We start from the raw sequence: 15,399 nt of genomic DNA, 5'->3' as shown, positions 1-15,399 counted from the left end.
GCAGCCACCAGGGTGATGGAATCCCCCACATGCTCCAAGTAGCCATCATCCGACTGGGTGCCAGTACTGGAACACATGCAGCAGCTGGCACCGGGGTAATGCTGAGCTTGCTGGAGTGAGTAGAAAAAATGCATAGTTCCGGCCCTATAAATTAAGTGTGGGTGCTGAACACCGGAAACCAGTAGCACAAATTAAGCACTGCTTAAGAAGGAAATAAAATGTCCTGCAGTCCTCAAAGCAAAACTAAACATTTGCAGACAACCTGCTTTTACACACAACGCACCTTGAAAAATAATGATTCACAGCGCTGGGGACCCCTCTCTCGTGCAGCAGCTACACCTAGCGATCATGCAAAAGGTGCCAATGAGAATAAGTTTTTTCATCCCCCGCCCCTCTCCCCTCATTTGGTTCCCAAGAGTGAGCCCCACATCAATCATTAAAATACCTTTGTCGGATTCATCTGAATTATTTTCAGGGAGAAAAATGAAAGGCTGTGTTTACATTCCCCCACCGCCAAAAGAAAGTAACATATTGGGGAGCCGGAGCCAACAGCCAATAAGGCAAGGGAGCCGTGGGTTGAAAAAGTTTGGGAACCACGGCTGTACGCTATCCAACGCTTTCCCCACTGTTGCACACACTGGAGTGGGAATAGTAATTTTGACCCTCCCGTTATCCAACGCTTTCCCTACTATTGCACTCACTGGAGTGGGACCAGTAATTTTTACCCCCGCTATCCAACGCTTTCCCTACTGTTGCACTCACTGGAGTAGGAATAGTAATTTTTACCCTCCCGCTATCCAATGCTTTCCCTACTGTTGCACTCACTGGAATGGGAATAATAATTGTTACCCTTCCGCTATCCAACACTTACCCTACTGTTGCACTCACTGGAGTGGGAAGAGTACATTTGACCATCCTGCTATCCTACGCTTAAAATATTGTTTTTTTATCAATATTAGGTATATATATATATATATATATATATATATATATATATATATATATATATATATATATATATATATATATATATATATATATATATATATATATATATATTTAAAAATAAAAATGCATGTTTATTTTTTATTTACTTACATTATTAATTTATTAATTTTAAGGTTATTTAAGTATTTTTAAGTATGTTTAAGTTAATTATATTTATTATTTCATTAATTTTACATTACTTTTAAGACATTTAAAAAAATCGTTATTTTAACAAACTATAATATTTACAACAATATTTTGGATTCGATATTTTTGTACTTACCTGTTTGTGGATAGGAATTTGATATTCTGGCATTCTATTTTTTCCTCTATATTTTGGCAGGTCGAGATTTTGCTCCTCGATAATCTCTCAGTGATCCCTTAATCCTATTATGTTTAGGACATTATGGCACAAATATACGAGGGACAATGCCGAGGTTTACTGGCCGTTGACAGGCACTTTTGACGAACAAAAGATGTAGTATTTAAAAGAACAGTTGTTTAGGAGACGAAGTATACAGTCTATGTTTTACTCCCTCAGAACATGGCAGAAAGCAGCTAGACAGAAGCGACTGAAGGCAGAGAAAGAGGTCCGGAAGGGGAGGATGCAGATACTGACTTAGAAAGTGGTAGCATATGACATGGAAAAACAGGAAAAGGGTGTTGAATGTGAAGATTGCGTTTTCGATTACATATTGATAAATCGTATGGGTTCAAGAAGAAGATGATACTTTTGTGGAAGAATTGGTAAATACCCGACTCCCGCCTCCATATTCCCTACAAAGAATATATCCCACTCCGATGCCCTTACAGCCGCCCGTTACTGTTACGTCTACTGTCTCTGTCCCTGTATCTACTGCTGTTGTTTCAACGGCTGTGGCTTTGGCTCCTCCTCCTCCTCCTCCTCTACCGTCTGTGTCATTGCCGTCTGTGGCAACTGTGACTGCTAGTACACCTGCCACACCTATTGTTTCAGCATCCCTTTTGCCAGCACTTTCTCCTGCGACACAATTATAAGTGATGTTAGTGCCTGTTACTTCTGTTGCTTCTCCTACTATGGTTTTTCATCTCCTGACATTTGTATGTTGTGGGTCACCAGTTAGTGGATTTGAAGACTAGGGATTGGATGAAATTTAAGGTGTGCATGGGACCGTGCGATGAGATGTGGGAGATAATGAGAAGCAGGTAATAGCTAACCAGGCTGCACAGTGGTCCCGTAATCCTATTTATAGTGTAGAGGATGTCTGGGCGACTATGAGAGATTTTGAGCACCTTATACAGCAGCATGCCCTTAAACACATGTGCTCAACATTAATTGGTCTTTGGTAACAGTACTTTGAAGCAGAAGTGCCTCAAATTTTATATGATATTAGCGATCAGGTGTATATTAGTGAACTGGGGCCAGGACAGGTTCTTTCTAATGTTGTGAAAATAATAGTTTATAGGGGAAGACTACAGGAGAAAAGTCCCAGGTCAGTGTCTCTGTTTCCGATGCTGGAGGTTCATCCTATATATCATCCAGAAATACCCGGATTAACGGATGGCTGTGGCAATCTTACTAGGGCGAGGGAGGCGCCCGTTTTCAGGAACAATGGGTTTATGCTCCATGGAAAGAAGCAAAGTTGTGTTTCTTAACACTTATTTGCCTGACACTAGGAAAAATCCTACTGCATATAAAGAGTTGACTGAAGCTGCCTCTTCCACTGTAATGAATCTTGCTGATATTGAGTTGTTTTTTTTATCTGCTGGTTCCGGTTGATATTTGGAGGCCGGTGCACACTCAAGATCATGTTGTGGAGTTGGGAGTAACATGGGATGTGATTAAATCATGGGATCAGGAAAGGAAGCCAGATGATAAACCCCAAGCTGATATACTTGCTTTGACTGGTTGTATTATTACATATATCTTTCTCTTCTTCCGCGAAGAAAAAAGATTGGGATAAATTGTGTCTGATTATTTCACCCGATTTGAAGACACGTTTTGGGATTACAGTGGGCAGGATTTGTCTATTGAGGGAGGTGTTCGGTTGTTTGTTAATAGATGTGTTTCAAATTTGCTTCATAAGATTGCGACTCAATTGCAGGCTTCTGAAAGCACCTGAGCCCACCACTTCCCCTTCTGGTATTTTGAATATGGCTTAGTATTATGAGCGTAGGGATAACGAGGAAAAGAAGAGGACAGAGAAAAAGCATAAGGATTCAAGGATGAAGATGTTGTTACAGCAGGCTTTTAGAGGGAATGGCAGAGGCCGTGGTGGTCCTGCCCTACAGCTTCCACGTACTAGCAGGCAGCTGAATGCAATGCCTCTGGGGCCAAATCAGTGCGCGTACTGTAAAGAGGAGGGACATTGGCATAGAGTGTCCTGTGCTTTTGCAGAAGGTGGCAGTCACTAGAGGATGCGGTTCTCTTGGATGGGGTCGTGGAGCTGGTGGGGCTGATAGGGCTCAGAATGCTGCACCCTCACAGGGTTGTTCTGAAGCAATTATTTTGATGACCCTCTTGAGGGACTGAATTATCATGATGATTATAATATGGAGGAAGTGACAGGAATGTCTTACAGCTAGGGCCAGTCTGATACCTGTAGACCAGCGTGGTCCTTATGTAACTGGGGAAAGGCAAGGTTCTACAAAGGAGTTTTTGGTGGACACACGTGCGACAAAGAGTTCTGTTTCCCAAAATATTGTCCCTGGTCTCTGTCTTGCCATAATTACAGTAGTTTTATCTTGGTGTAAACCCCATTTCAAGACCCCTTGCATTAACTATTGGTCCTTTCACTGTGGATTTTCCATTTTTGCTTATATCTAACTGTGGTGAAAATTTGATGGCTTTGGATTTGTTGAAAACATTACATGCTACGATTTACTGTTCTCCGGCAGGTGTTCATATGACAATGGGTCCAGAGGTAGTACGCGATAACAGTGTGTGTCTAAAGATGTGCCTCTTTCTGTTGAATTTCTGATGCACTACTCTATTTGTGGGCGACAGGTGATACAGACGTGGGACTGCTGCAGATACCATAAGTTTCAATACAAGTTCAGGATGTTGCTATTTTGCCCCGTATTCCTCAGTATAAAATACCACAGACAGGAGAGCAAATTATTCAGGACTTGATTAAGAAGGGAGTGGTTTAGGAGACGACTGCTAATATTTGTAATAGCCATATTCTTCCAATTCTTAAAAGGACACCCTTAGGTTCTCCTAATGATCATGAAGACATTTATCATTTGGTGATCGATTGCGTCAAGTTGGATAGGTGCAATAATTTGAAGTATGTCTTGGTGGTTGTTTGTGCATTCAGTAAATGGGTTGAGGCTTACCCTACCAAAGACAATACCGCCATTATGACTGCAAAGCTACTCCTGAAGGAGTTCTTTCCTTGTTTCGGCTTGGTCCGTTTGATTTGAAGGGATAACAGAAGTAATTTTAATGCCAAAGTGATTCAATTGATTTGTGATGGTTTGAGTATCAGGTATACGTTTCATGCTGCTAATCACCCACAGTCAGCAGGTATGGTTGAAAAGTAAAATGGTACACTCAAGCTTAAACTGGCAAAGATTCAGGAGACCACAGGGTTACAGTGGCCAGATGCTGTACCATTAGCTTTTTTGTCGACAAGAACAACAGCACAATCTAGGACAGGATTGTCACTGTACAAGGTCGTGCTTGGACGCCCGGCAAATGTCTGGGCCAACCACCACCCTTGGCGGTTCTCGGATATTGAGTATCCATTGTTGGTCGACTATCTTGCTCAGTTAACTGAAAATGTACGTTCTATTCACCAACAGGTCTGGGACACCCTGCCAGTTACACCAGAGGGGCCAGACACTATATCCATCCTGGTGATTTTGTGCTGCTAAGGAACTTCCAACGGAAGAAGAGATTGGAGCCGCTGTGGAATGGACCGGAGCAAGTCCTCCTATCAACACGCACAGCAGTCAAGGTTGCAGGCAGTAACAACTGGGTACATGCGACTCATTGTCGCAGGATACCTCTGCCCTTGCCCTTTGATCAGTGGGTGAGGGATGGACTTGGGGACTCCGAGTGTGAGACAGTACCTCGGTTTGTCCCCTTCAGCGAAGCCAGGATGACATGAACCAAGACGGATGAGGAAAATGATAATGTGCTGAATGCAGCTGTTCCTCTGACTGTACGAGCTATTCAGGAGCCCCTTTTAATTGATCCTTCTATGCCTGGAGTTAGTAGGTACAATTTGCGCCCTCAGCTGAGAGACAGTGCACCAAAGGAGAAGTCAGATTAGTTAGCTATGGACTGTGTAAGTAAGGGTGTACTTTGCTATAGTAATATACGGAGTCAGTTCAGGGTGATATTTGATTTGAACATTTATAAAGCGCACAACTGCCCATGGGCGTCTAGGCACTAGTAACATGCGATTCAGCAAGGTTGCCCAAAGGAGTGAGTATGCAAAGTTAGTTGCTAAGGAGCCAGGTTTTTAATGCCTTCCTGAAGGCTGGCAGTGTTGGGCTGTTCTGTATGCCATATGGAAGCATGTTCCAAGTTTTAACCATACCTACCAGGAAACCTCTTTCACCCCAACTCGCTTTTTTAAACCTGGTTGTTTGTAAAAGTTTGCAGTGGGCGGATCTGAGGTTTCTGGAAGGTAGATACCACTTCAAATGATTCTTCAGATAGTTAGGACCAGATCAATGCAGTGCCTTAAATGCTAGGCATTGGGATTTGAATTTGAACCTCTTGTCCACTGGGAGTCAATGCAAGGTTCTCAATTTGTGAGAGACTGACTGAAATTTCTAGAAATCCAGCAGCAATCTAGGTGCTGCATTTTGAAGTTGCTGCAATTTTGAAGGTGTTGTCCTTGGATATCTACATATAATGCATTACCGCAGTCAAATTTGGACAAGGCCAATGCTGTCACCAGAAGTTTTAATGTGTCCGAGGGAATGAAGAGGCAAACTTTCCTTATAATCTTTAAAATAAAGAAGATTGATGAGGTGAGGGCACTAATCTGGTTTTTGAAAGTAAGCTTATGAAAGATAACACCTAGATTTTTTGCCTTTATGCATAGGGACAGAAGGTCTCCCAGACTGGATGGTCACCATCTATGTGACAGAAAAGAGGTATCTGAGCCCAGCAAGAGAACCTTGGTCTTTTCACCATTCAATTTCAAGGCAGTAAGAGCACATCTATTGGTTGGCCTGGGTCATACAGTGAATAAAAGGGTCCGCTGTCTCTTCTATGTTGCTGGAAACAGATACTACTAGCTGAGTATCATTAGCGTAGGATACAACTGAGAAGCCAAATTGCCTGATGATTTTAGCCAGAGGGGAGACATAAAGCTTAAACAGCGAAGAGCTTAAGCTCGAGCCCTGCGGTACCCCGCAAGGGAGAGAAAACTGTTTGGATGAAAAGGCTCCGACATCTACAGATTGCGTCCTGTCAGAGAGGCAGGATGTCAACAGCTTAAGGGAAGTGCCTCTGATTCCTATTTCTGAGAGACTGGCTTACCATGTTGAAGGCAGCCAATAGATCTATTAAGATCAGCTCAGCCTTTCCCCAAGCATCCAGGATGGGTCTCATTTCTTCAGCTGCCATGACCAGCACTGTCTCTGTGCTATGTCCCTCCCGGAACCCATATTGTGATGGTCCAGACTTTCCGTGGAGGAGATTAATGTTGTAAGTTGCATTTTAAGTATTTTCTCCAGCACCTTGGCTGGGAAGGGTATTCTCAAGATGGGTCTATAGCTACTGGAGTCGGCTGGATCGAGACCAGGTTTCTTCAGAAATGGAAGAATTGAAGCAATTTTCCAGGCATTGGGCAAGATGCCAGAGCGGATGATCTCCTGAAAAACGACCCCCAGTTGTTCACTGACAATTTCAGGAACAAGGTGTAGTATTTTCGGAAGGCATGGATCGAGTAACGCCCCAGACTTGCAGGTCTTAACTACTTGGATGATCTGCTCAGTGGTGGGAAAGAATAATGAAGTCAGCAGATTTTGTGGGGAGGGTAATGTACCTACTGGAGGCTTCCAATTATGATATTACCATAATCTCTAAATAATTTGTACATAGCCTCCACTTTGTTCCTAAAAATCTGTGCCATGGCCTGGCAGTTTAGCTAGGCTTTTAACTGTTGAAAACAGTTCTTTACCCAAGTACTTTACCTGCAAATTTTTGGTTGTAAAATATTTGCTTTTCTCTTCTGGAATCAATTTCTTAAAAACTGCCAGAGATTGTGTTATTGTATTTTATCTGTTGGGTCATAATTCAGTCTCCACCGCCTCTCCTTCCTTCTACAAATTTGTTTCTGGGTTATCAATTTGTCGGAGAACCAGGGTTCTGAAGGATTTTTCTGCCTGTTGAAGGTCTTAACAGGGGCCAGGGTGTCCACTTCAGCTTTAATCCAGGTAGAAACCTGTGCGCACCCATGTTAGTATGTGTGGTGAGGTCGACCTCAGTTCTAGAAAGGGATGCTTGTAAGGAGGGAGCATCAATTTTCCTCTAGTCCCAGCCTTTGACTGTAACATAAGGGCTATGAGATGTCATGGAATGCTGCTTGATACTTATAGAGAACATAATGGCCTTATGGTCTGACCATGGAACGGGTAGTACTTCTAAAATCTTCAAATCTGTATTAGAAGTAAATATACCATTTAAGGTATATCCTGCGATGTGAGTGGCGTGCTCTACAATCTGTCTCAGAGAGAAACTGGCCATGGTATCCACCAGTATGGCTGTGTCGCGATCCTCCATTTTTTCTAGCTGCTAATTAAAGTCTCCCAGCACTGAGATGTCAGCTGATGTGAGATTTCTACACTGTTTGAACAATGGACATGATAGTTCAGACGTATTCCCTTGGGGGTACATTATTCTGGTTGATGTGGGAACCCAAGCTTAGGACAGAGCAAGCTCCACCGCCGGTACTCAAGAGTTCCAATGTTTTTGATGGACATTAGAAGCCTGTACCAGTGAGGCTCTGACGGACACTGGGACCTTGTATAATCTTCTTGCTAGCATTTTGCCCCTCTTGTTTCATCATTGGCTATGCATCGCTTTGGCAGAATGGCTGCTGATGAAGAGCAGCCAGTGATTCCCTTTATTCGTACACGTATATTTTGATCAACAAAGAAAAATATATTGTATGCTATTCTTGTGATTTTGCTGCTATTTATTCTGGGTGGGGTGTCCTGGGTTTTGGAACATGATCAGGATGCTTCGTCATGTACTATGAATAAGGATGCTTCACAGGTCCGCGCGAAAAGGACAGCCTTGAGTAATGTATTTCTAGACACACATAAAAGATTCTTTGGAGAAGGTACAGCTTGTTATCCCACTGAATCTGCTACAAGTTTATGAACTTGTCACTTGTCAATTAAACGTATGCCCAACCAGCCCAATTCATAGTTCTAAGGGGTGAGTTTGGTATGGGGTATCCTGGTCCTAGTTTATATTACAGGAAGCCACGAGGAAAGGGATATCGGGGTGTGAAAATAATATATATTGTGATCATTTGTATATGAAAGAACAGAACTTTACTTTAGTGGGTTGGCACTATCAAGATTTAACTGTTACCCGGAAAGCTGGATATGATCCTGCCTGTTGTCGGATAATAAATAGGACTATTACATTTTTGTATATCAATTGTCCTGGGATAGTGTTATTCAAAAATACAATGTCTTCAGCAAAAGATAAGGATCCAAGTACCTTTGGAATGAATAATAGATATGCTCCAGTAGACGATCAAGGCCCACTTTATGCACATCCAGGATTTTATTTCTTGTGCAATGGCACTTACTCAAATGTTTATAATGGTGCAGATGATGTTGGTTTAGGGATGGTACTTACACTAGGCATTCCATGCAAGCATAGTAAGCCAAGTGTAAATGGGTAAAAAGAACATTGATAGCGAGTTTGTTGATGGGGTGACAGATTTGGAAGTCAATAATTATAGTAATGGTATCACCTTTGGCTAGATTCTCTCCTCCATTATTACCTCTGGTGGTACTGCTATGGCCAGGGCTGAAAGAGCTAGAGAATATTTTGGATGTATGCTGCAGATACTGTCTAACGCCACAGTAGCAGCATTGCGTGACATCACCACTCAACTGGAAATTATACAAATATATTCTGAGCAGACTAGATAAGCAGTCGATTTTATCCTGGATAAAAGCGGTGGTGTGTACGCAGTAGTAGGAGACCAGTGTGTAGTCGCAATCACCAATATGTAGAAGAATATTACCCAACATGTTTTAGACATTCTAGAAAACATTAAGGGAATGGAAATTGGAAAACAGAGTTGGTTACTGTTTGGTAGTTGGAGTTGTATTCTTGAGAAGCGGATTTATTTCATTGTGATTCTGATCTCTTGATGTGTCCGGATTCAGCGTCTCCCCTTTTGTTGCTCTTATTGTACCACCCTTCTTGCTCTGAAGAGAGTAGTATCGATCCATGATACTAATGGAACAATCATGCTTCAAAAGGAAGTAGAAGACCTCATGCAAATAGATGAGGGCATTTTGAGACGTCCTCCCTCCTTACTATGTCCCTCCCTGATGCTGAAGGCATGGAATGCTACTAATGCAGTTCACTTATGACTTATTGACTTACATGTATTTTGCCGTCATACAAAATGTTTAGCTCATGCTAAAAGGAGGGTCTGTTAGAATATAAAAAGGTAGACACCTTTTTATATTCTAACAGTTTTACGTAAATTAGCATTCACTGCACCATTTTGTGTATGGCCACCATTTTTAAATATAATCAAAACTAATTCTTTGCCATTTTCGAGAAACAGCCTTCTCCTGGTCATGTTTCTTCAGAGCTGAGTTTTGGTACACTAATGAATGCACTGTTCTTATCAGCGCAAACCTTTCTCGTTAGAAGTAGGCCTTTTCCGGTGGGCACAGGCAGAGTGACCTTGAATAGTAGATGAGTTCCCAGGCTGCGAATCGAAAATCACTCCTTTGTGATTTACTGTCCAGCTGCATCTGCTTGGAAAATTCCATGGTGGGCATGCTTTCATTAGTTTCTCAGTGTTTATAATGTATTGTTATGCTTGTTGATGTCAGCCCCTCTGCAGCCCTCCTAAGTGACTGGGCAGATTGGGCTCCGCTCTAAGTGTATCTAAATAAACAGATATTGGTTTGTATTTCTCTACTGTCTGGCCGACTCTTCATTTGGTATGGAAGGCTGTGAGGTGGTCGTGATTGACCCGGGTGACCCTATTCTGGTCATTTGCTTCACATTGCCTACAAGTGAAAAGTCTGCATTTTCACCTGCTCGTGGAAAGTTTGAAAGCTGGTCTCGAGGATTAGAACAGGTCTCGGAGACCTGTTACTTGGTTGCTGACACTGAAAATCGCCCCCTTCCAAATTGTACATATATATCTGAAGTTAGGGACTCGCAAGTTGTGGTTAGTCAGTCTCAGCACCTGTGGGTGAGGCAGGTGGTCTTAATACCACTGAGGGAGATGTTCTAAGGGCATTTCGATACACACCCACATTCCTCTTTGTGATGAGAGAATGGAACTAGTTAAATATATATCTAGAAGGTAAAAATTGAAATGTGACATTTGGCCTATTTTTTTAAATGGAAGAGCAATCCCTCATAACAACCCTAAAAGTCACTCGTGGATTCATTTTTTTTTCAAGTATGTTTTTCTAGTTACTGTCCTTTTCAAAAGCCAAAAGCGCTTGTCAGCTGACACATAGGCTTTAATACTTTCTGTATTCTGGTCACGCTTGCTGCAGGGCTCCGAGAGGTACTTAGAAGTCCCTCCGAGTATTCCGGGACAGAATGTATTCGGATGAGCCCGTGAACACCTCTATGTAGGTCATTCACACACAAGGGATATTTATTAAAATGTTTGCTCCCAGCTATATTCCTACGCTTGGTTTCGAGTTACGTTTCATTTTAACAAACCGCAGTGCAAGCAGAGCTTAGTGTGACAAGGATAAGTGATAACTGTAATTTACCTTCTCAATATTTCATTCATTTTGCTGTCTAGATAAATGGCTCGTGATGATATTTCTTGTTTCCAAGGGAATGAGGTGGGTGATGAATGAGCAACACAATGTACTCCAGCCCGCGCACCAGACTCGCGTCCCACTAAAGCACCATGTACCGTAAAAGCGGAAACGCAAACATAATGTTGAGAATAGTACATACATCAGCGTGCAAAATGCGTAGATGTAATTATGCTTTTTATACATAGCTGTCAGTGTCACGTCAAGAACAGTGACTGCCACCGTTTTGACACCTCCTCACCTATTATGGTGTTATTACTACAACACACCGGTCCCTTTCCTCCCACCGATCCATACAATATTAAAAAGAACATTCTAATCTTGCTTAGATGTTGATTTGCTGCTGATTTATGAACCATATACATAACTGCTATGAAATCACAGACCTCTAAGAAAGACATCGTTAAGGAACTGCTGAAAATAGAAAATTGCCCAAGGTCGCTGTTTTTATGCTAACAGTGTAAGAATTATGAGCTGCTGCTCTACCCTGGCCGAACAAGATCGTCCTGGCGTCATTCTAAAGTCACCCGATAACTCCAGCTGGGCTATTCCTCTAATGATTTGATGAATTAATGTGAAATCATCCTAAAGTATGGGTATGGAGTATTTAAAGGCGAGCATGATAAACAGAACGACTTCTGGTTGCTCAATGGTGAAATACAGTAGTGTGACTTGAGCACCAAAAGTTCAAGGTAGGAAGTTGGGGTACAAATATGTAGCATTTGCCTCTGCTGACTAGCCTGTTCAAAACCCCTGGCACTGCACTTGCCACCTCTGCTTTCAGGCACCATGACGGCATCAGCAGGAATAGAGAACAACGAGCCATGTATGCTTTCTGTACGTTCCATTTCTTTACATTTCCCCTAATGACTTAGCAGAGAATTGGAGTTTGTTGATGGGCTAATGATGATGACACAGGTCAACCCTGCTGTGTCATGAGGTGTCAAACAGTGCATGATTTCACCGTTGCATTTGTGACTCAATGTCTATGTAAAGATTATCGGAGAAAAATGAATCTATAAGACATCCACCGTCAAGCGACCCTTGACCCTGTTGCAGGCAGGTCGCTCCCCAAGCCACACAGCACCAACTGTTGAGCCCGTGTCCCGAAGCTCGCTGCTACCTCTGCTGACGTACGTTCGAGGACCCTCTGCCTCTATTGTGTTTATTGCTTGTTGCTCCCTGTAGTCTGCTGATTCATTTTATAATTGTTCGCCTTTTACTGTACCCTTGTTGCCTTGTGTACAATTTTTTCCTTCAGTGCCCTTTCTCCTGTGCCCTTTTGCCTCTGTCCCACTTGCCTCCAGTATTCTCGCCCATTTTTCCATCGCTGTAATCCCTGCAGACCCGCCCCCTTGCTCGCCTATTAGTCCCCTCCCGCCTCCCAGCTGCTCCTCACTCCCACCTCCGCTTCTTATGGCGGCCGCTGCGCGGTGAGGAGAGCGACCCTTGACCCTGTTGCAGGCAGGTCGCTCCACAAGCCACACAGCACCACCTGTAATTGTTTGCCTTTTACTGCGCCCTTGTTGCCTTTTGAACCCTTTTTTCCTTCTGTACCCTTTCTCCTTCTGTGCCCTTTTGCCTCCGGTGCCCCTTGCCTCCAGCATTCTCGCCTGTTTTCCCGCAGCTGCGTCCCCTGCGTTCCCGCCCATCTGCTCGCCCAACATCCCCTCCCAACTCCTAGTTGCTCCTCCCTCCCAACCCCCCTTCTTATGGCGGCCGCTGCGCGAAGGCGCACCTGAGGCAAGCTTGTCTGCACACATCCGTGCCTGGACCACGCCCAGCGCCATACCCCCTGGTCCCTGCGCACGTCTCAACGACGGACGCCACTAAATCGCCAGCATCCTCCACGCATTCAACACCGGACGATCACACACCTGCTTCCTGGCCGCCCCAAAGCGCACCCAAGGACCCTTCTACTGCCTGAACTACAGCTTAACCAGCCTCCGAGCCACCAAACCGCCCGCCGAGAAAGAACGAAACCACCTCAGATCCATCCTACTCAACACCCGCTCAGCACACAAACACGCAGTCGAACTCTGCAATCTGATCGACTCATCCTCCCCGGACGTCGCCTTCCTGACGGAGACCTGGATGAATGCCCCCTCCACACCCGACATCACCATAGCCATCCCAGACAGCGACAAGATCACCCACAAGGACCTCACCAACGGAGTAGGAGGTGGATTTGCCATCGTTTACAAGAACACCCTCCGGGTCTCGACCTGCACCGACGACACCCTTAGCACCGCCGAACACCTGCACTTTCAGATCCACACAGACCCCAACACCACCCTCAGAGGAACACTTGTCTACAGACCCCCAGGACCCCGGCCTCAGTTCAGTGACTCCATTGCCGAATTCGTTAGCACGCACGCCATGGCCTCCACAGAGTACATCCTCCTCGAAGACCTGAACTTCCATCTCGACACACAACAACAGCAACTCCACCACCCTGATCGCCAACCTTGGACTCAGACAGGGCATCACAATGCACATCCACTCCGCTGGCCACACGCTTAACCCCATCTTCTCAGCAAGCTCCCTCGTCACCTTCAGCCACACCACCGAACTCCACTAGATCAACCATCGCTGCATCCACTTCACCTTCCAGAAACCCACCATGTACCACCGCATCCAACAGATCTACCGTCGCAGCTATGGCAAAATCACCGAAGACCAGCTCAAAACCACCCTCACACAGAGCCAGTCCGCCGACCCTACCAACACTGACACCGGCGCCCGCAACCTCAGGCGATAGATCAATGACTGCGGCAACATTCTGGCCTCGATCAAGATACCCTCCAACAGGCACACCAACAAGAATGCGGCTGGTTCACCGCGGAGCTCCAGGCCTCCAAGCAAACCTACCAGAAACTAGAGAAGAAATGGCACCGTGAACAGACACCAGACAGCCATGCGGCCCACAAGAATGCCATCCGCAGACACCATCACCTCATCAGAACCACAAAAGGACCTCCTTCCAGGACCGCCTCGACAACAACGCACACAACAGCAAAGAGCTCTTCAACATTGTGAAGGGACTCTCCAGCCCCAGCGCCAACACCAATGACATCCCACCATCGCAAGACCTGTGTGACTCCCTAGCCACCTTCTTCCACCGCCAGATCGCTGACATCCATGACAGCTTTAACAACAAGACCGCCTTGACATCAACCGACACCTCGGGCCCACCATCAACATCGACCCCCTGCTCATCTGGACCAACGTGAACGATGACAACACCATCAAAATCATGAAAACCATCCACTCCGGATCTCCGTCAGACCAATGCCCGCACCACATCTTCAACAAAGCCAGTGCCACCTTTTGCACCCTATCTCCGCAAGCAACTGCAACCGTCCCAGAGAGCTGGAAGCACGCCGAGAACAATGCCTTACTCAAGAATCCCAAGGAGGATCTTAGAGACCTTAAGAACTTCCGGCCCATCTCCCTGCTCCTGTTCTCAGCAAAGGTCATCGAGAAGATCGTCAACACACAACTGACCTGCTACCTCGAAGAGAACAACATCCTGGACCCGTCCCAATCTGGCTTTTGCAGCAACCACAGTACCGAAACCGCCCTCACCGCCGCCACTGATGAAATCAGGCCCATGTTGGACAGCGGCGAAACAGCTGCCCTCATCCTCCTGGACCTTTCAGCCACCTTTGACACTGTGTGCCACCGCACTCTATGCACATGCCTCCACACCAAAGGGATCAGAGAAAAGGCCCTGCAATGGACTACCTCCTTCCTCATCGGCAGAACCCAGAGCGTCCGCCTCCCCCCTTTCCGTTCCGAAGCCTCCGATATCATCTGCGGCATACCACAAGGATCATCCCTCAGCACAACATTATTCAACATCTACATGGCACTGCTTGCCCACATCCCCTGACTGCATGACCACAACATCATCTCTTATGCCGACAACACCCAGCTGATCCTCTCCCTCACCAAGGACCCCCTCACCGCCTAAGCCAACCTCCACGAAGGAACGAAATCCGTCACCGAGTGGATGAAGAACAGCCGACTGAAACTGAACTCAGACAAGATGGAGGTCCTCATCCTCGGCTCCACTCCCTCAGCCTGGGACGACTCCTGGTTTCCGACCACACTGGGAGCAGCACCAACACCCACCGACTACGCTCGCAACCAGAGGCTCTTCCTCGATTCGACACTCTCCATAACCAAGCAGGTCAATGCCGTTTTGTCCTCCTGCTTCAACACCCTACGCATGCTCTGCAAGATCTACAGGTGGATCCCCACCGAAACAAGAAGAACGGTCACTCAGGCCCGTGTCAGCTGCAGGCTGGACTACGGAAATGCCCTCTACGAGGGAGCCTCGGCCAAACTCCTAAAACAACTGCAGCGCATACAGAACGCCTCCGCACGCCTCATCCTTGACATCACTTG

The sequence above is a fragment of the Lissotriton vulgaris genome, chromosome 2_1 (genome assembly GCF_964263255.1).
Source record: "Lissotriton vulgaris chromosome 2_1, aLisVul1.2, whole genome shotgun sequence".
In the NCBI taxonomy this organism is placed as follows: domain Eukaryota; kingdom Metazoa; phylum Chordata; class Amphibia; order Caudata; family Salamandridae; genus Lissotriton; species Lissotriton vulgaris.
The sequence above is the reverse complement of the archived record's forward strand: the minus strand, read 5'-3'. Positions refer to the sequence as shown.